Genomic DNA, 20,814 nt, shown 5'->3' with positions numbered 1-20,814 from the left:
CACTATACCTACAAACCCATGGAACGAGCATGGGTAGTACTTTTGCTCCAAGCTTAGCGGGGCTATACGTCTACCATCTAGAGGAACACAAGATCCTACATGAAAATAACCCCTACCGTCCCCAGATTGTCATCTGGAAACGATACATCGATGACATTTTTATCATCTGGAACGGTGATGTCAACAGCGCAATGAATTTTGTAACCTGGTTGAATACCCAGAATGAATATCTAAAATTCACCAGCACCGTTTCAAGTACATCGATGGTTTTTCTAGATTTGAACATCTACAGTGAGGACGGAAGGCTAAAAAGCACTACACATTTCAAGCCGACCTCCAGAAACTGTCTGCTACGTTACGACAGTTTCCACCCTAGACACCTAAGGGAGAATCTACCCTATGGGCAATTTCTTAGACTCCGGAGAAACTGCACAGAGTTGAGTGAATTCAACCGACAAGCGAAAGATCTAAAAACTAAACTTGTGCAAAGGAAATATCCCACAAGAACCATCGAGAAAGCGATGAAGCGTGCAAAAAACAATCACAGGGAGGCACTCATAGAGGAAAAACCCCAAGTAAAAGAAGCAAATAAGAGGCCGATCTGTGTAACGACTTACTCCACCATATCAAACCAGGTGTCGAAGGTCATTGATAAGCACTGGGGCATATTGAACTGTGGAGGCTTGACTTTTGAGAAGCCGATGCATGCACACCGGAGGGGCAAAAACATAAAGGACATCGTGGTCCATACCAGACCACGGGCAAACCAGATGGAGAGACCCAATGTAACTGGTGTACAGGGTCATTTCCCTTGTGGGAATTGCAGTTGTTGTCATCAAACTCAGAAAAGTAAAAACCTAACCTTCAGAAATGGTACAACATGGGAGCAGCGCCACTTTACCAACTGCAACACGAGGAATGTGATTTACCTAATAAACTGCCCTTGCGGACTAGAATATGTGGGCATGACCACCCGCCCCGTCAAAATAAGGATAGGGGAACACAAAAGTAATATACGCTGCAAGAAAACAACAACCAAGATGGCATCACACTTTTTGTCACACCAACACTGCGTCAACGACCTACGCTGGACCGTCATAGAGCGATTACCCTCTGAATCAGGTCTGTTCCAAAAGGAACAACGTTGGGTGTTCCGCCTGACTACTCATGTCACCGGACTCAATGATGACATACCGTGGAGCCAAGTTACTTAAACACCCCCAGATAACAAAAGGAATAACAAGTGCTTATTATGAGAACCACTCCGACAGTCAGTACCACCTTCTGTATAAATGACATGTCATTATAATGTCAACCACATCAGAATATCACTATAAATGATATGTCACTATAAATGATATGGCACCCCCTACTGGTTTGTGATACAAGGAGCAGATCCACTTGACCCACAAGGCCTAACTGATTCACCTAGTTACGAATCTAGTTTGTGGAGTACGAACTACTATAACAACAATGAGGACATAACCGGGCGAAATAGCTCCACTGATGACTAGCGCAATACCAACGCGCATGCGCGGTCTACACTCGACCTATGCGCATGCGCAATAGAACACCGGAGACCCGGTAACGCGCATGCGCGAACGGGAGACAGCGGCGGCTGCATCGCATAGGCGCTCCTCCAGCACGAGCGAAAATATCAGCGCGTGAGTGGCTAGCAAGCGGAAAGTCCATATATGGACAGACAAAACCCGGTAATTAACAAATGACGGTGGTTTTCATGTTACATGTGACAAAACCACACGCATGGAGGAGGCGGCAACTAGGTCATCACCCTTATATGGTCATTAGCCCTTTCCGCTAATTAACCAATGGGAACTCACCTTATCCACCTTTAAATATCACCAAGCTCACCCGTACACCATTTACGGCGGAGCAGCACAGGGTGGTGGAAGGAGGCCGATAAAGGCGGATTTCGTGAGTATTTGCAAAACAGAGTCCAACCTCTGTGGGTGTATTACAGAGTCAAAAAAGTGAGTAGAGACAACAACACTGATTCCACTCCTCTATTCCTATAGATTGTGGATCCACCTACCTACCCTGATGTTCAGGACTTGCTCATGAAGCTTTAATCAGCTCATACCATAAGTATGTCTAAAAACACTGAATCCTAAGTCTGTCATAAGTGTGTTTATGTGTTGTGTGTTCTGTATGTCTGTTTTTTCTGTTTTTTCCTTTACAGGTTAATTCAACCGTTTGGGGCTCCAGGTGACTGCACCTGTCTGAGCCAGCCTATATGGTAACCAAACCTAATGGTTTTTTCTCTTTTTTTCAGGACATGTAACTACATGTTCCATAAATCCGCTGTAGGCACATTGTAGCTGTCTTTAATAAGTGTAATCACTTTTTAGAAAAATTAGAACAAAAATCCTATTTTGTAGAAAAACGTGAGTAGGGTTGGGAGTTGTGCCCCGTCCTGAAGAAGGTACACATGTACCGAAACATGTCGACGCACACCAGAGGTTCTGTCCCTTATTAAGACACAAAACCTCGCCCTTTAGCACATTTTTTAACAGCACCAGCCAGGGGTACAGAATAAAGTTTTTCTTTTCACCCACTAGCCAGGTACTTTTTAATTTCCTCACTACACTTCCCACTCACATCTAAATCCTTTCACTTGCACTCAACACACACCACACATAGTCGGATTTGTCAACGCTCCCGCGTAGTCGCAGGTCGTAGCGTGCCGCATCCCCTTAGCGGGGTGCGAAGACCCCGATGATGAAGCATGACACCAAGGGGCCTGTTGGTGTGTGAGGGGTATTTTACACAACACTGAGTGTTCCCCCTTTCTTTCCAACTGGTAGTAGGACCCTCTGGTTCATCCCTGCCACCCTCTGGTTCACCACTGCCACCCTCTGGTTCACCACTGCCACCCTCTGGTTCACCAATGCCACCCTCTGGTTCACCACTGCCACCCTCTCGTTCACCACTGCCCCCCCTGGTTCATCACTGCTACCCTCTGGTTCATCACTGTCACCCTCTGGTTCACCACTGCAACCCTCTGTTTCATCACTGCCACCCTCTGGTTCATCACTGCTACCCTCTGGTTCACCACTGCCACCCTTTGGTTCATCACTGTCACCCTCTGGTTCATCCCTGTCACCCTCTGGTTCATCACAGCACCCTCTGGTTAACCACTGCCACCCTCCGGTTCACCACTGCCACCCTCTGGTTCATTGCTCTGTTGTTGTTGTTGCCCTGAGACCGCCCCCTCCACCACGCAACCGCCTCCCATAGGATCCTCCCTCGCCCCTCCCCCTCCCACTACCCATAGATGACAGATGCCTCTCCGCGCAGCGGTCAAGCGCAGCGATCGCGCCCAGTCCGCGCCGAAGGTGCGCCAAAGGTAAGCCCGTCTACGCCCGTCCGCGCCTGGACCGCGCCCAGCGCCAGACCCCCTGCCCCTCGCGCTGCCCAGCCCCCCCGCGCTACCTACGATGCCGCCACCCTCCCAGCCCTTAACCCCGGTCGCGCCCCCAACTGCGTCCAAGCCGCTCCTGGACGCATCCATGGACCGTTCTCTTGCCTCTCCTGCAAATTTAGCGGCACTGACAACATCTCCGCTGCGACCACAACACAGATTACCGACCCCAACCACCTAGAATGCATCCTTCTCAACACCCGCTCGGTCCACAGGCACGCCATTGACCTTTGGAACCTACTAGACACCATCTCTCCTGACGTCGCCTTCCTAACGGAAACATGGATGAACGCTTCCTCCGCCCCTGACATCGCCATCGCTATCCCTGATGACTATAAGATCACACGCAAGGACCGCACCGACCATACAGGAGGAGGAATCGCTATCGTCCATAAGAAATCAATCCGCATCTCAACCAGCTCTGACGACAACCTCGCTAACTCCGAACACCTTCACTTCCAGATCCACATCGACCCCAAAACCACACTCCGAGGCACCCTCCTCTACAGACCACCAGGACCCCGCGCAAAATTCAGTGAAGACATCACGGACTTCATCACCCCACACGCGCTCCCCTCCAAAGACTACATCCTTCTGGGAGACCTCAACTTTCACCTTGAAAAGATCAACGACCGCAACACCGCCACCCTCTTGGACAACCTCGCCAACCTCGGACTTAAACAACTGGTCACTTCACCCACCCACATCGCAGGTCACACACTCGACCCCATCTTCACCTCTAGCAACCATGTCTCCTTCAGCCACACTACGAATCTCCTCTGGACTGACCACAGCTGCGTTCACTTCACCTACAACAAGCCGAAACCCACCATCCACCTCCAACCAACTCTACAAAGAAACTGGAACAAGATCACCACCGACCAGATCTCCACATCACTCCTTCAAACCTCCCCAGCCCTCTCTTCTAACGCCAACGAAGCCGCCTCCAACCTCACCCTCTGGCTATCCAACACCGCCGACACCTTAGCACCACTGAAAAAACGTCAACACAAACCTGGCATCAAGAAGGCCTCATGGTTCAACGATGACCTCAAGAATTCCAAGAAACTGTGCCGCTCCCTTGAAAAGGCCTGGAAAAAAGACCCATCCACCAACACCAAAGACGCCTTCAAAAGCGCCATCCGTACTCACCACCAACTGATCCGAAAAGCCAAGAAAACAGCATTCAAGGATCGACTTGACAACAACGCCCACAACAGCAAGGAACTTTTCAACATCGTCAAGGAATTTTCCAACCCCTCGGCCAACTCCAATGACATCACCCCCTCTCAAACCCTCTGCGATTCCCTAGCCTCTTTTTTCCACAACAAGATTGCTGACATCCACAACAGCTTTGACAACCAACCCGGAAGCCAACCCACCCTACCATCAGCCGACCATCTTCCCCTCGTTAACACCCTTAACGCCTGGAACCCAATCTCCACTGAGGACACAATCCGCCTGATGAATTCCATCCACTCTGGATCCCCCACAGACCCATGCCCTCACCACATCTTCAACAAAGCAGACTCCGTCATAGCTCCGCACCTCCGAGACGTCATCAACTGTTCCTTCAACTCCGCTACCTTCCCAGAAGACTGGAAACACGCTGAACTCACCGCCCTTCTGAAAAAACCAACAGCAGACCCCACCGAACTCAAAAACTACCGACCCATCTCGCTTCTTCCATTCCCGGCCAAAGTCATCGAGAAAGCTGTCAACAACCAGCTCGCCGCCTTCCTCGAAGCCAACAAATCACTCGACCCCTCACAATCTGGCTTCCGAGCCAAACACAGCACTGAGACCGCCCTCATCGCAGCAACAGACGACATTCGAACTCTACTGGACAATGGAGACACAGTCGCCCTCATCCTCCTCGACCTCTCTGCAGCCTTCGACACAGTCTGCCACAGCACCCTTTTACAACGCCTCAGAAACATCGGAATCCAAGGAAAGGCACTGGAATGGATCACCTCGTTCCTCACCGGAAGAACCCAGAGAGTCCGCCTCCCACCATTCAAGTCCGAAGCCTCTGAAATCATCTGCGGCGTACCACAAGGATCCTCACTCAGTCCCACCCTCTTCAACGTATACATGAGCCCCCTCGCGGCCATCGCCCGCCAACACAACCTCAACATCATCTCTTACGCGGATGACACTCAACTGATCCTATCTCTCACCAAGGACCCCAGCACCGCCAAAACTAACCTACACGAAGGAATGAAAGAAGTCGCCGAATGGATGAAACAAAGCCGTCTGAAACTGAACTCAGACAAAACAGAAGTCCTCATCTTAGGTAAATCCCCCTCTGCTTGGGACGACTCCTGGTGGCCGGAAGCCCTCGGAAATGCACCCATCCCGACAGACCACGCACGGAACCTTGGCGTCATCCTGGATTCTTCACTCTCTATGAACAGACAAGTCAGCGCCGTATCCTCTTCCTGCTTTAACATTCTTCGCATGCTCAGAAAAACTTTTCGCTGGATCCCCACCGAAACAAGGAAAACAGTCACCCATGCCCTGGTCACGAGCCGACTGGACTACGGAAACACCCTCTACGCAGGTACCACCGCTAAACTCCAGAAGAAACTACAACGAATCCAAAACGCCTCAGCCAGGCTCATATTAGACATCCCACGCAACGAACACATCTCTGGTCACCTCAAAGACCTCCACTGGCTACCCGTCAATAAGAGGATTACTTTCCGTCTGCTTACCCACGCACACAAATCACTCTACGACATCGGACCAGATTGCCTCAACTTTCGACTGTCCTTCTACACCCCCTCCCGCCAACTTCGCTCTTCCAGCCAAGCCCTCGCCACTGTACCTCGCATCAACAAGACCACCATGGGAGGCAGATCCTTTTCATACCTGGCTGCCAGAACATGGAACTCACTCCCCGCTTACCTTCGCCTCACCCAGAATCACCTAGCGTTCAGAAAACAGCTTAAAACGTGGATTTTTGACAAATAATCATCCTCCCCTTCCTAAGCGCCTTGAAACCCTCTGGGTATGTAGTGCGCTATATACATTTTATGACTTGACTTGACTTGACATCACTGCCTCCCTCTGGATCACCACTGCCACCCTCTGGTTCATCACTGCCACCCTCTGGTTCATCACAGCACCCTCTGGTTCACCACTGCCACCCTCTGGTACACCACTGCCACCCTCTGGTTCATCACTGCACCCTCTGGTTCACAGCTGCACCTTCTGATCATCACAGCACCCTCTGGTTCACCATTGTAGATTATGGGGAGAAAGCACACCTGCCCAGCCTCAACCGGGGGCTGGTTAATGTGTTACTGAATTTGAGCTTCAAGTCCGGCACCTGCTTCCTTATCTGTAAGTTCTTCCTGTTGTGGTTTAATTTTTGTGACAGCCTGGAGCATTGTGCCATACTTGTAACTATTCTCTGACCCTGCTTCGAGGATCAGAGCAGGGTCAGAGAATAGTTGCAAGTAGGCAACAACTCTGGAGGCACCTCTCAGGAAGCACTTACAGGGTTACAGCAGGTGCCCAAGTTGAAGTTAATTTTGTAAATGGTTACTAAGAAATTAGCTTCAACTTGGCCACCTGCTGTAACCCTGTAAGTGCTTCATGTACTTCAAGTTTTTGAAAATCCGCTCCGAACGCGATTACTCGGATTTTTCTGCAATTCCGCGCGATTCGCGGACCGCTAAATTGCAGAAAATCCGCAAATTCCGCAAACGGAACAGATTTTACGCCCATGCTTACCCAGCACAGCGCACTCTCCCTACTGAAAGTTCCGCAGGAATCCTTCCTGGGACAGAATGTCAGGACACCACTCCGGATACCCGGCTCAGGACGTGCTGACTTCACCCACCCAGGCGATCAGTCGGCGGCTTTCAGGGGCTTCTTGCGACTTGCTCCCACCTGAGTAACGTCACTCTGGAATCCGGAAAACCGATCCAGCTGCTTCCTGCCGCGTTGCCCAAATCAGAGAGGGGTCCCACTCATACCGTTGAAGCCTTTGGTACCGAGATATACAAAGTATTGTCACCTACACACAAGCACCCTCTGTGTGAGAACCAGCTAGAACTGGTTAAAGGGAATTCCTTTCACTGGCCAGGCTAGGGACATCAGACGCACCCCAGGGGGTGGAGCCAGCATTGTGTGGGGAAAACCCAGCCTCATCCACAAGCAGGCCCATGCTCACTCCTCCCCTCACATCAGCATGCTAAACACTCCATTCACCACCGGAGCAGACCCTCCCAGACTCTTGGAGCCAGGCTCACCACCTCAGCCAATCACACGCCAGACACAAATTACACAAATATGCCAACTTCTAAAAGTGGCACTTCTACACTAGACACAATCATGCCGCATACATCATTACGCAGCATTCCATCTCACGAGTTCGCACATACCAAACTCGACCCTGCACTCCCCACACATTAGGAACTACCATGGGCATACATATTCACCATTCATTCCTATGGGAGGGCAGGTCACTCACCACACATACACAGAGAGCTCACACACTTTACTCTGTACCACAGTGAAAAAGTGCGCAGAGGCCTAAAATCACCACCACCAGGTTCCAGAAACAGGCTAGGAAAAAGCAAAAAGTCTTGGGGTGAACCTGCCAAAAAGGGCCGGGTCCAACATATATATATGTTCAAACAAACGCAAAATAGCATACACTATGGGTTATACGTCAACACACGGTGATTGGAAAGGCAATCAATAAATCGTGCTAAGCAAGCTATCGATAGCGTAGATTTCCTGCACTGGCACTGGCCAAGAAGAGACTTTTGTTTACATGAAAATAGACATCAGTGAGAATCATGTATTTGCCGCCCACTGGGGGTTTATTATTATTAATATTATTATTTTTTAAATTGCGCACTGCCCATTGATCTATGATTAGGCAACAGGACGGGCACCCCTCAGCACCGTATTGCACATTTCATGCAAGTGCAGAAAATCTACGCTATTGATAGCTTGCTTAGCATGATTTATTGATTGCCTTTCCAATCACCGTGAGTTGACGTAGAACCCATACCAGGGGCACTGTTGACACCAAGTAGCGGTTTCTATTTTTTAGCCGTCTATCATGCATTCCAATACCTGACATCCGGCTCTGTGCACGTCATTTGATGCTTCGTGCCTATGTACACTTACTAATTTTACTATTTTTACTATAGTATGACATGATTACTGCTCTAGTATGTCTGATATTATTTTTCCTACCTCTGAATTATACTTAGTTTCATTTGAAAAAGAGAGTAAAAATGATTGTTATTGGGACAGTTGGTATATTCAATCCGGTCAATGTGCATTTTCATATCTGACTCTCTGCAACTGTGTTCTCCAGTGCGATATTATCTGTCCCACTATGCGTTATTCACTAATCCATCGGAAGATTTATATTTTGTGTAAAGGTTGTTTTCAGTTCAATACCACACTGTTCCAAGATGTCCGAAAACTAAATTTGCCAATGGATGTAACTTTACAGTCCTTTGTTTATGTTCATGAACTGTGTCCGTGGAACTTTGTAAAGTGAACACATTACAGTGCACCTTCACACTTGATCAAGGCTTGGTACCGAAACGTGTTGTGTGAATAAATCGGAATTCGAAATATTTGGGCTGCCTGTTGTTTTCCTGAGAGCGTATGCTATTTTGCGTTTGTTTGAACATTGAATACCGACGTGCTTCACCGGCATGTACGCACTCTTCGTTGGATCCCAGCGCTCCAGTAGAAGCTTCTGTTGGAACACATATATATATATATATATATATATATATATATATTCTCCACGAAACACGCGCTACTCTTGGCAGCTTCACGGACTACACCAGCAGTACTTTTCACACTCTTTATTGAGTAAAAGGAACAGGCATTACGCGTTTCGACATCTCTTCTTAATCATATGCCATTAGTTGGTTCACTGCGATGGGATCGTTCAGTTTTAAAATGTAACGTAACTTGTAGACACTGAAGACGGACAGCAATCCATTTCAAATATTAAAGGGGCAGTCAGGTTTCATAGTCAATATATTCACTCGTTTCTTACTGCCAATGCCGGGACTACATTGCCCATAATGCTTCAACACTGCCCCTTATTAGTCCGTAATTTCAATGTCGATCTTGGCAACAACATCATTCTGCTTCACTAAGTGCCGGTGCATACAAGCCTTTCAAGGAGTAGTTCCATATCTCGTGCACAGAGCGCTGCATATGTGTTCTGCTACCAACGGAGTGATTGTCGCTTTCAGATCTCGCCTTTCAAAAAGGTTTCGGTAAGTACGCCATGCATGGGAAAAGATTCCTTCTGCAAACCCTAGCTGAATACAGTCCATTCACTAAATTGAGGCGGGTCTTCACCGAGACCTCTTCCGTACCAACTTCGGTCGTGTTGTATTTGCAGCCGGTGGGCACTCCTCAATAGCGTTAGCTCCTTCCAAGATTTTCTGACAAGGGAGCGCCTCTACCTCTCGGGTCGGGGTCCGTCTCAGGTGTGTCAGCTACACCTATTATATTCTCCACGAAACAGTCAAAACCCTTCTGTAAACGTTCATTTAAGGTTTGCAGCAGGGATCGTTGGGCAACATAAGTGCAGTGACTTTCTTTGTATAACCCAAAAACAGTACTCTCATAAACCTTAACTAGGGTTTCTTAAATTAATTTGGAGTTTTTTTTCAGAGTTATTTATTTATTTATTTGATTTATGATATAGCTTTTATCCACAGGGCTGCATATGATTTCCCAATCCCCTAGCAGTGTTTTTTTTAAGATCCGCGTAGCCTCATCCTGTGCTGTGTTGAGTGGAAAAAATTCCCCAGTAAATATTATTCACACACGGTATTACGTCATGATTACATGTTTTCCAAAGTGTAGTGGAGAATAACTTGAAGAAACGGTCTTAGTGGCTTTAATTAGGTTGAGCCTACCAGAGAGCATAGCTGCCTGGTAGCAAAAGACTTATTGTTCACTTCCCAAGAACAAACATGGCCTTGGGGCCCACCCATCGCTTAAGATTGATTGGCTTTCTTGTCATTCTCGTTTGCCTACTTCTTAATCGTGTCACAGCTTGTAAATCTTGTGTTTGTCCCTCCCATAGCCTCTTTACCATCTCTTTTGACTGACAGACTTCTATGCTTCCACTTCTTGCTTTTCAATCACTACTTTTTAGGTCTCCCCTAGCGTTACAGCGTGCATGCGCTGCTCGCTCTTTAAGGCATATTTTCTAAGAGGAGACTTCAGAAGTGGAGTTGAAGCCATGCGCATCTTTTTTATTGGCTGGTGTCATCATTTATGGTAAACGCTGGCTTGTGATTGAACATGAGGCTTTTTTGTTACCGCCCTGTCTCCTCTTGGGATCTCCCATCTGGTCTCGGTGGGCTTTATCTGGTGGGTGAGCACTATTTTGTGTATTGACAATGGCGGCTGTATTTTAACAAAGAACAAGCTATTTTTAAAGGAAAGCGCGCATGGCCCGCTACAAACACAAATGAGCGGCTGCCCTTGCTGAAACCAGCCTCCCGCTGGCTTAACTGAGGGGGAGCGCAAAATAGAGGACCAGCTTCTGCAATGGTGGCACTTGTTTCATTGGCCACGAAGTGCGATGCAAATATAAACAAGCTTTTAATAAGCAGCACCACAGACGGCATGCTAAGCTGCTTACTAAAAGCATAAAATATTGAAACAATTGTTTGTCCGGCAGCACCGTTATTTTACTCGGCGTCGCTCGACAACTCTGCTGGGCATTCTGCAAGTCCTGCGTCGCCCGACTCCAATGAAAGGCGCGGCTCGCCAAACAATACTTTTCAAATATTGAAAAAAAAGAGTTTGGTGATCCGCGCCTTTATTTGATTTCTTTCGCCTGGGATCGGGAAGGGGACGGCAGACCGAGCAGAAGTCTTGTTTTAATCTTGTGTGGGCATGCTTCTTGGATTTTCTAGTTAATTCTTACGTCCAAAGAAGTGGGACCGGGGACTTTCAATATCACTGAGTTAAAATATTGTGTTTTGAGTACTAAAGCATGACGTTTCAGAGTTGGAATCGGTTTACAGAGTTATCGCTCCATTTTAGGGTTTACAAATATTACAGTGATGCACGTGGTCGATTAGATGTTTATAATTGGTGTCTAGAGTGTTAATTTAATTTGCTGGTCTGCCGGGTGGGCTTCGTGCCTCGCTCCGCACCAGGCCCGGTTCTAGAGGGTGGGCCGGGTGGGCCAGGCCCACCCAAACATGATGTGAGCCGTTTTTTTACCCCCATCTGTGTTCAGGCTGGCTCTCCTGATCCGATTCAAGAGGCTGCTGCAGCCTCTGCGCAGCCCAGCACAGATTATCGCGGCCCATTGTCACATATAGAATGACAATGGGCCAAAGCCAGCAGTCACAGCATGTGGTGGGAGCTCCGGCCCTGGCCTTAGGGCGGAGGTCTTCAAACTGTGGGTCAGTGGCGGCAGTCCCAGGAGGGTGTAAATGCCTCTTTAAGTACTGAAGAATGAAGATGGCCTGGAAGAGCAACTTTTTTTTTTTTTTGCATTTCTAGGCTGTCTTCATTTAAAGTCAACAGCTTTGCTAAAAACAACACAATAGTATTTTGTTGTATTTTCACGTTTAGCAACTGCACTTAAAATAATGCTCACGCCTACAAGTGAGTAAAGAGGTGTTAAATAAATGCACATTAAACTAATTGATGGGACACACACATCATGAAACTTGGTTAATGTGATACCCGAAGATGTCTGTATGAGAACAGTCACAAAATTGAATCCAGGATGGTGCAGTGCATAATAGTGACGTGTATTTATATAGTTTTGCGGTCCCAGCATGTAACAGAAAGCAATGTGAATATGTAGGGCATTATTCTAGAATTGTAATAAACACTGTATAACATAGGTTGCCACACAATGATTATGTGATCAGGGCCAATGGAATTATGTGGAAGGGGAGCACCATAGACAAATTATGCAGTATAATGCAGCACATTGTTTACTAGTATAAGGTAAGGCATTGCGGGTTGAGTGGTGATGTAGGCGTTGTGGGTTGAGTGGTGCTGTACGCGGTGAGGATTGAGTGACGCTGTAGGCATTGCGGGTTGAGTGGTGATGTAGGCGTTGCAGGTTGAGTGGTGCTGTACGCGGTGGGGGTTGAGCAGTGCTGTAGGCGTTGGGAGTTGAGCGGTGCTGTACGCGGTGGGGATTGAGTGGGGATGTAGGCGTTGGGGGTTGAGTGGTGCTGTAGGAGGTGCACGTTTTCAGCAGGCCCACTCCTTCAGCCGTCAGTGCACACTTTTACCAGGCACACACCACTATCCGTCACTGCACGCTATCACCAGACATACACACCACCAGTTGTCAGTGCACGCTTTCACCGGGCACAAAGGCCACCAGCCGTCAGTGCACGCTTTCACCGGGCACAAACATCACCACACCTCAGTGCACGCTTTCACCAGGCACACACACTACCAGCCGACAGTGCACGCTTCCACCAGGCACACTTCCACCAGCCAGCAGTACACACTTCCACCAGGTACACACACCACCAGCCGTCAGTGCACGCTTCCACCAGGCACACACACCACCAGACGTCACTGCACGCTTTCACCAGGCACACACACACTACCAGCCACCAGTGCACAATTTCTACAGGCACAAACACCACCAGCCGTTAGTGCACACATAATTTGTTAACGCATCCACAATTAACTATTGTAGCAATCGCAGTATACGCACTTTACTTTTAAACATATTCATCTAAAGCGCAGCATGCCACCATTGCTACAAAAATACATACACATTTTTTTGGCCTACAATTTATTGACTTTTGTTGCAATTGGTGTTGCAATATTTAGCAATGCCAATAGCTCAAATTTAATTATCCAGAGACCTATTGCATTGTAAATGATTGTTATCATTATATTGACCATGGATGCAAGGCAACAATAAAAATGTCCAGATAACTAATGATTACTGATCCTGCTGGAGAGCAATCCTTTGTTGGTAGTTTTGAAATGCAGATCAACTGTATTTTATGTGGATAGCTCAGTGGGTTACTGTCTTTGTCACAGTGATTCTTGTTTTACTTGCAGCTCAGAAGTTATAATCCTAACCTAGAACAGTGACCTATGACCTGTCATCAAAAAGCTGCATACAAACCTGAATGGTTTAGTTAGAACTTCACATTTTGTTTGTGTTGTGATATAGTTAGAACTTCCTCAGTCTTTCATTATTCTTATGTTGCTAAAAAGAGTTAGCTTGGGCAGATATACATTTTTATTAGTAAAGCCAACCCACCAACCATTAGGGTATGCTTTAAATCCTGAGTGTGTGCTTCTCCAGACCATACCCTCTTAGAATATATTGCCCACCAGTATGGATGACACGAGTCCTACACTTTCTAATCCTCATTGGCTTATGCGACATTCCCTATAGACTGATTTACCTACTTGCATCATTCATTATCTCTGTATAATGTGTGTGTGATGTGAAGTACTGTGACACCCTACACTGATATGAGTAGCGCTATACAACAAATGAAATGCATATGAGAGAGGGGCTACAGAGGGATGAAGGGCACTGTTAAAGGGTGGTAGTAATGGTATCTACGGATGAAGAGGTCATTGGTGGGGCGCAAAAACAAGACTTTCGCATTAGTGCTAAAGCCGGTCCTGTCATGCCCTTTCGGTTTTTGTTTATTTAATTAGCTGTCAGGTCATGAGTGCACAGACTGTTTGGTCGGCCCTCTGGGGCTGCCCAATCTAGTCATGCCCACTCTGTCTTTCTCCATACAGCCTGCATTGGCTGCAATGCAGCCTGCATAGAGAACATGGCCTCCACATAAGGCCCTGGCTGGGCGGTGTCCCGACCAATCACAACACTGCTTGCAGCGTTGTGATTGGCTTTAGGGAGGGAGCCAGGCTGCCTGCCTCTTGTTCCTTCCAGAGGCAGGAGAGCAGGAGCCGAGAAGACGTGGGTCGCAGCCAATGGAAAGGTAAGCTATATTTTTTAATATTAATTATTATTAAATTAAACACCACCCCGCATGCCCCCACCCCGCGTGAACCCCCTGCCCGGTCTCCCTTGCCCCGCGAGTCATGCCGGCCGCGAGTGCCGCAGGGGCCCACCCTAATGCACCATTGGCCCACCCAAATAAAATTTCCTGGAGCCGGGCCTGCTCCGCACACATGCGTTCCACACCTCCATGCTGCCTGGACCTATCACCCCTCGTTTAATGCCCGCCGGCTGCTGCCGTCATGCGACATCTGTCGCTCACATGCCAAACTGTGTCTTCTGGCCCAGGTCGGCACAGGTGACCTGAAGTACATTTTCACTTTCACATTCATGCTCTAATTTTGTGGCAGGGGACTAGTGTCGCCGGGTCACCTTCCTGTGTGGAGGAAAGTGACGTCTTTCAGTTTCCTGCCGGCGTGTGAAGAGGAGAGCAGGGATCGTGTGTTTAGAAGCGCACACAGCACGTAAGTCCAAGTGGGCTTGTCCACTAGCAGTCCATCTCCCTTTCATTACAGCTGCTGTATTTTTAAACCATATCTAAAAAAATGGGAAACCTAATAGACCCTTGGAGGCTTGAGCAATTAAATGAGTAGGTAGCTGTGCCTACAAGGGATTAGTTCACATATAGATTTATAGCAATTGAGAAATTACAATCAGGTAAGCTCTGTTAAAGTTGCTTCCAGTTGGATTACTCCGAAAACAATTTTGTTAATTTATCAATTAATCAAACATTATTATAGAAATACAGAGTTGAGAACAACACAGGTGTAGGTATTCTGAAACTGAGTTTTATATTGATAAAAAATCATTAGTTGTAAAGGGTACAAAATCAAGAAATGAACACAATGTAGCCAGAAGTAAAACAATACATAGGGTTAAATAATTTTCAAAGTTACAGTTGTGAACACCTTTTCACAAAGTGATTATAAGCCATCTGAAAAGTTTACACAATACCAAAATTGCCTGTAGTTCAATAAAATAAGGAATAGGTGTAAAAGTCGACGTTTCGGTCTAATGTTGTCTTTGTCCGTTAGACTATCCTCAGGACTTTGCTTTTGTTGATAAAAAAAGACCCTTCGCACTAGGAAAAGTCAATCATTGGGAAAACTAATCCACAAATTGACTTTCTGGTCAAGCTAAAACAAATGGCTGTAACTGCTTTGCTTAAAGACCCCAGTCAATGCGGGTGCTGTCAGCCAGAAAGGAAACACAAATTCTGGAATACAAATTCCGGGATGTTATACAGCATGGGTAAAAATCATTGACAAAGCTAATAGTTTGCACAGGCTTTGCTAATGCTTGTTCTACACTGTCTCCATTAACCCACTGTTTTACCCATGCACTTTCCTCCAAATATGTTACTGGAGGAAACTGCATAGGCAAAAACCATGGTGCTTATTTACAATCGCCTGGCGCCGGTGGAACGGCACTTTGTGCGATGCCCTAGTGGTACATTTTGCAGCCCCATATTTCCAAGGACACGTAAGGCCACCCTTTGTGGCTTTTCGTGTCCTTGTAAATACGGCCCCTTTTCAGGCAGCACTTTGCATGAAAGGAGCTTGCCATTGGTGTTGCTGTGTGAGTTCCCACAACACACCCATGGCTTCTGCCGTATTCCCAGCTTTACAACATTTTGTAAACCTGGGAATGCGTCAGAATGCTAAGGAGGAGAAATGCTTTCATTTCTCCCCGTTTTATTCTTTTTCTATGCATGCTACATTCTGCAGCACACATAGAAAGAGGAAATCACAGCTCATGATTGTTTTTGTGCAGGAAGGTGTCCCTTCCTGCAGAAAAACAATCTCACCTTCATAGCAGGCACCCTTGCACCATGGTGCAAGGGTGCCTGCGTCAAAGAATGGCAGTCAATTGTGCACCAGCGCAGGGAAGAGCACAGGGATCAGTCATAGCGTTTTAGATGAGGCATCCCTGTGCTTTGAAAGGGACTCAGTGCTCCGCAGCAAAATGGCTTGCAGCACCACGCAGAGTTACTTGAGTAAATAAGGCCCTATGAGTTTAAGCACGATTTTTGCAAAATCCAGGGCAGTAGTACCAGCAAACACCTTTTTACAAGTACCACAACCCTTAGTATGAAGCTGGCAGTGTTTGTTTGTGATCATTTCAATGTCGCAATTTTGTTTTTTTTTAAGTGCACAAAACTGCATGCTTGCTAATTGATGCAACATTTTGAAAATATTGTATACTCGTGAATTTGTTTCTATAACTTTGGAGACGACTACCTTCCCAGTAAATGTAACTAATAAGATTTATGGAAAAGGATTTCCTCTGTGTGCTATCACCTTTTCTGTCAAGAAGAAAAATACATTTGAATAATCAAAATTCTCTGAAACTCAATTCATCGTCATTATTCTACTAACAATGTACCCATGATAAATACCCAATTCATGCTGGAACCGTCCACTGTTCACTGTACATCTCAAACCGAACCTAACACACCTCTCACTCCTGCAGACAAAATATGCTTTTACACCACCCACACAAAAGCCCCCACGGAAACCCCACCTATTGACTCATATCTTATCTGTGCTCTTCTATGGAGGCGCCCAGACAGAATACTAGCGTATTTAAAGGGCTGCCTTTAATAAACATGCTTTATTTTCGTGCTTTTTAAATTAAAAGATATTAATTGTAAAAGCACGGGGCGTGGCTTGGATGCCGAGGAGGTAGGCAGCGTGAACCCGGAGCTCCGCGCCCGATCCCGAATATCATCCGGATTATCTGAACGGATCCCAGCGAAACTGGGAAAACCCAAAATCTGAAGTCATCACGGAGGGTGCGGCGCTCGCAGCGGACGACCTAAAGCTGTTCCTGGCCCTGAAATTTGACTTTGAAAGTTGGCACCGGGCGTGAGGCCATTGAGCTAAGATGGCGCCCTGAGCCCGAGACAAAGAAACGACGGGAGCACGAGGCCGGACTCTTCTGCTGGCCTGTTACTGGCGGCGTTGGATGGATTGAAAGGCCCCTCTTGACCGACTCGGCGGACACGGGCGAACTTTCCTCAAGCTGATGCGAGCTGTTGGGCATCGTGACCACAATTACGTCCGCTAAAGAAGCGATAAAATGGCGGCCGCCCTGTGACGACGGTCCCGACTATCTGGGCACAGACTGGCGTCAGAAGGCTCAACGGCGGCAGTGGACCATAGAGTGCGGCTTTATCTGGAGTGATTGGAGCGGAGCCCACTGTGCTAAGCACATCCGAACTCTCTGATCCTATTGTCCGGGGAATTTCCTAGTGGTGGAGCCCTGCAGTGTGGAGTGGGGGCGACGAGGTGACCCTAGAGGCCGCCACCATTTGCAGCCGAGATGGTGAAACCGAAAGGGAAGGGGGAAGGAGCGACCGACACAGAGGCTGCGGATGGAGCGGATCGTGATCTGTCTGCTCTTCAACGTATGCAAGACCGTATATTGGAGGCCATCACGACCACAAAAGACGCCCTGCAGCAGGACATAGCCCAGGTGGCGACGGGCTTGGGTCTCCTGAAAGCTGATCACGACAAGCTTAAGGATAGAGTGAAATCTGTGGAGATCACTGTTCAGGAATTGGCTCCGGACCACCCAGCGGTGAAAGCGCAGATGGCAGATGCCCTAGACCGCCGGAAGGTGCTGGAGAGGAGGGCCGAGGATGCGGAAAACAGGAGTAGGCGCAATAATGTTCGCCTCGTGGGCCTACCGGAGAAAATTGAGGGCGACGATATGGTGGGCTACCTCGACAACTGGCTACGCACTGAAGTGGCGCCGGAGGGATTGTCTCCTTTCTTCTCCCTAGAGTGGGCCTACAGGGTACCGGCTCGGCCACCGGCCCCGGGCCTTCCACCTCGCCCGGTGGTGTTCAAGTTGCTCCACTACAGAGACCGGGACTGGCTGCTACAGAGGGCGAGGGAAGCGGGACCTTTTCAAGTGGATAATAACAGAGTCACCATGTTCCCCGACTACACGTTTGAGACTCAGAGACTCCGGGCCAACTTCTTGTCCCTCAAGCGTGAGCTCCGTGGTGAGGGTATAAAATATTCCCTGCTCTTCCCGGCGAAGCTGAGAGTGGTGGTGGATGACAAATCGCTCTTTTTTACGACCTCGGCGGATGCCTGGGCCTGGTGGGACACTTATAAAGCTGGAACGGATGGAGCTAAAGCCAGGGCGGAGGAGGCTAGAGTGGCTAGAGGAAGTCCCAACGGATTCGGAAAAATCGTCGGAGAACTGGTAAACCATCCGTGTCACAAACAGAGACAGAGAGGAAGGCGGCTCTGCAGGCAGTTGTGGAACTATCCAGCGTGACCAGGAGCCAGTCCGGGAAGGGCACAGACTCTGATGAGCAGGGCACGGGGTCGGAGACGGGGCTCTCGGAATTTGGTGGCGCCAAAGGCCCTATAGTGACACCGCAGACTTCTGGGGAGATCCTTGAGGCGTGACACGCTGGACAGGAGGAGCGGCCTACTGGTCTGACACTGGGGCGCTGTGCCCGTGAGCGCAGTACACTGTTATTTGTGGTTTCATGAATCTGTAATGAGGGGATCGTGGGGCGGAATGTGCGGGATTGATTTGCTTTGACGAACCTTTCGACATCGATCCGCGCCCTACTGGCCCTTACGGTCATCGCAGTGGAGACTGCGAACACTAGTGCCTTCCTTTGAGGGGTAGTTGGGTGTGTCAGTTTGGATGGGGTTGCTTCCGATTGTGCAGGGGCCTGTCCTGGGGGGGTGGGAACCGAGAGTAGTTGGGGTTGCTCCGGTTGTCTTGGGGGGGGGGGTTCATTTGTTTGGAGTGGGAGGGATGGGCAGCACGTGGTTGGCAAACGCGCATGGTCGATGACTTCTATTGTTCTATCTGTGTGTGCAAAGAGACATGGCTAGTACGGGGGCTCTGAAATGTGTGACCTGGAACGTGCGGGGTCTGCAGACTATGGCATGAAGGCACAAGGTTCAAGCGTACCTAAAGCGTAGGGGTGTGCACATAGCGTTCTTACAAGAGACGCATCTCAACAAACAGGAGGGGATTGCGCTACAAAGGAGGTGGAGGGGGCAACTGTTTAACACGACATATTCAGCCTTTGCAAGAGGGACGTTGATTTGGATACGTGCGGGGGTCCCTTTCCAAGTCACTAAGACGTTGGTAGATCCGGAGGGTAGGTATGTAGCGGTGGAGGGGAGATTGAGGGGCCGGGTGGTATCTCTCTGCAGCGTGTACGCCCCCAATGTGGATTTGCCCGCTTTTTTAACAACTCTCTCGGGCAAACTGGCGAGTTATCTAGCAGGGCCAGTGCTCATGGGGGGGGATTTCAACTCGGTGGTAGATGTTGATTTGGATAGATCCCATCCCCCGCTGCGCGCGTCCCCAGCACACAGGGTGGCTAAACGCAGGCTGGAGTGGCAGGAGAGTTGGGCCCTGGGAGACGCCTGGAGGACACTGCACCCCACCTCTAGGGACTATTCCTTTCACTCGCATTTGCATGACCTGCATGTTAGGTTGGATGCGTTTCTGTGCTCATCACATATGCTCTCCACGGTGGGTGGCGCGGAGTATTTGGCTCGAACGATGTCGGACCACAATCCTTTGTTGTTGTCCCTGAACTGGATGGTGGAAGTTAACTGTGTACCAACATGGCGACTGCAACCTGATGTCTTGGATGACTTGCTTTTCAGGGAGGCCCTAGGGGAGCGAATAGAGCGCTACTTTGAGGAGAATAGTGGCTCCGTCTCTACTAGGGCGGTGGAGTGGGACGCGTTTAAGGTGGTGGTCAGGGGGCACTGTATTGGGAGCGCTGCAGGGGCTCGTAGGACATTGCTGGATGATCTTGAGAAGGCTGAGAAGCGGTTGAGGGAGAAGGAGAGGGAATGCCCGAATCACCCCGAGCTTCAGGAGGGGCTTAGTGGCACCAGGGAAGCACTAGCGGTGGAATTGGAACGACTGCGTAGCTTTGACCATAAAGCGTATATGACAAAGGCGCATGCGGAAGGTGATAAGGCGTGGTCGATGCTGGCGTGGCTTGCCAACCCGATCAGGCGGGGCACGCCGATCATGGCGATTCAGGCGGTGGGGGAGGAGCTGTGCCACACCCAAGCCGGGATTCTGGATAGGTTCAGGGCGTATTACGAATGTTTGTACGAGAGCGGAGAGACGGGCGGGGTGGATGAGCTGGGCACCTTTCTAGAAGGATTACAGCTACCGCAATTTGAGGAATCGGAGGCAGTGGAGTTGGGTCGGCCCATTACGATCGGGGAGATAGGGAGTGCAGTGAAGCAGATGGCTAGGAATAAGACTCCGGGGCTTGACGGTCTCCCGATTGAGTTTTATAGTAAATATTTGGAGTACCTAGCTCCGCAACTGCAATTGGTTTATAATGAAGCGCAATCGCGTGGTC

At 48.7% G+C, this 20,814-nt stretch overlaps 1 long non-coding RNA gene across 1 annotated transcript in view; it reads left to right on the top strand.

Annotated features, from left to right (window-relative positions):
• The first annotated feature begins 9,427 nt into the window (after positions 1–9,427).
• The window catches only part of LOC147665147 (uncharacterized), a 75,841-nt gene continuing 64,454 nt past the window's right edge, over positions 9,428–20,814 (top strand). Inside the window, exon 1 of the long non-coding RNA XR_015305027.1 lies at positions 9,428–9,714. This is a non-coding gene — a long non-coding RNA (uncharacterized LOC147665147). The remainder of the gene's footprint in view (positions 9,715–20,814) is intronic.

Source organism: Lissotriton vulgaris, unplaced genomic scaffold (genome assembly GCF_964263255.1).
Source record: "Lissotriton vulgaris unplaced genomic scaffold, aLisVul1.2 SCAFFOLD_2496, whole genome shotgun sequence".
In the NCBI taxonomy this organism is placed as follows: Eukaryota; Metazoa; Chordata; class Amphibia; order Caudata; family Salamandridae; genus Lissotriton; species Lissotriton vulgaris.
Note: the sequence above shows the minus strand (reverse complement) of the source record. Positions and strands in the feature narration are given on the sequence as shown.